The following is a 1,956-nucleotide window of genomic DNA, read 5'->3' as shown; positions in this document are numbered from 1 at the left end:
GATTCCTAGAGCAATGTACCACCCAAATGGGAGATTCTTCTCCTCGACGAATTCGCCCGAATGGGCGTCGCCGGTTATCTGACTCATGTTGGAGCAGATGGTAATACTCATGTTGGAGAAGACTGTGGCCATTCGGCCTCTATCTGTTTTTCTTAATATCCGGCCATTGGCCTCAAGATGATTTTATCCGGTCTTAGGCCTTATAAAGATTTAAGCAAATATTCGTTAAGTGTTAGCATAATACTTAAAGAGTTTTGTAGAAACGACTGCTCTAAAGCAGTCGGCTCTTTTAGAGGGGTTAGGGCGTCTGTTATTGGGAAACACGTTATCCAAATACATTGGCCGCCTGTATTTTGTACAGGCGACACTAATATAAAAAGACAAGTTGGAAATGAAGGCATATTCTCATTAGCAAACTTTGAAATGACAAAATTTGAGGTATTTACATTCGTACTTAGAAATAGTACTTTTTCAAGTTGTCGGCAACTTCTTGTCGTCTGGTTCTTCCAGGAGGTTGGTGCCGTCTCTTACTTCCTCATATATTCGGTAGGGGCCTTCCCAATTTGGGGTTAACTTTCCCTGCTCATTCGCCCTACCGACTGCCTCCATTTTCCGTAGCACAAAGTCCCCCACTTTGAGAGGACGCTTGTGTACTCTTTTGTTGTAAGCCCGTGTCATTCTCAAACAGTAAATCTCATGGCGCAAGGCAACATTGCCCCTGCGCTCTGGAAGTGAGTCCAATGCCAGCCGCATGGCCTCCCAGTTAGCTTCTTCGTCATATAATATGACTCGAAGAGTTGGCTCATAGTGTTCAATGGGCAGGACAGCTTCTGCACCATACACCATGAGGAACGGGGTTTCTCCAGTTGCCCCTTTAGCAGTCGTTCGGATGAACCAGATGACGTGTGGTAATTCATCCGCCCAAAGACCACCAGCCCGTTAAATTTTCTTTTTAATTCCGTTTGAGATTAGCTTGTTGAAGGCTTCAACCTGGCCGTTTGCTTGGGGCCGGCCGACTGATGCAAAGAAGCTTGAGACCCTTTGTTCTCCCAGCCAAGACTTGAGTTGAGGCGTCTCAAATTGAGGACCATTGTCAAAAACCATAGACATGGGCACCCCGAAGCGAGTGATAATATTCCTCCAGATGAAGGAAATGACGTCTTTTGTCTTGATGTGTTTGACCGCCTCCGCCTCTACCCACTTGGTAAAGTAATCCACAGCTACCAATATGTAGCGCTTGCCGCCTGGTGTCGTGGTGTAAGGCCCAAGTATGTCCATGCCCCATTTGGCAAAGGGTATTGGGCTGTGGATGGTCGTCAGGTCTGTGGCCGGACGGTGGACGAGTTTGCCAAACTTTTGACACTTGTCACACTTTTTTACCATCTCCATGGAATCCGACTCAAGAGTTGGCCAAAAATAGAGTCGCCTGGCCTTGGCAGCTAAAGACCTGACGCCTATATGGGAGGCGCAGAAACCCGCATGCAACTCTTCGAGAACCTTTTTACCCTTTTCTGGGTAACACACTTCAATAGAGTTTTCAAGAAACCAACTTTGAAGAGTTCTCCTTGTCTCAGCTCGAAGTTTGTCGCTTTCTTTTTCAGAACAGCCGCCTCCTGGGTGAATCAGGGAGCGTGCCGTCTGCAAGATAAGCCCGGATGCTGTCCATCCAGGTAGAGCTTCGGTCGAGAATTCCAATGGGGTCTTCATTAGATATACTTCTCTTTTCCATGACCTCCTAGAAGACCGACCGAGGTGTTTCACAGGAGGCGGATGATGCTAGTTTTGATAGAGCATCCGCCTGATTATTTGAAGACCTGGGCACCTGAGTTAGATGGAACTCCTCAAGTTTCCCAACTTCACTCTTGACCGCCTGCAAATATTTTATCATGGCCAGATGGTGGCCTCGTACGTTCCATTGACCTGGAATACGACTAGTTGAGAATCAGAGCAGGCGTC

The sequence above is a fragment of the Chenopodium quinoa genome, unplaced genomic scaffold (genome assembly GCF_001683475.1).
Source record: "Chenopodium quinoa cultivar QQ74 unplaced genomic scaffold, ASM168347v1, whole genome shotgun sequence".
Lineage (NCBI taxonomy): Eukaryota > Viridiplantae > Streptophyta > Magnoliopsida > Caryophyllales > Amaranthaceae > Chenopodium > Chenopodium quinoa.
This window is presented reverse-complemented; position numbering follows the sequence as displayed.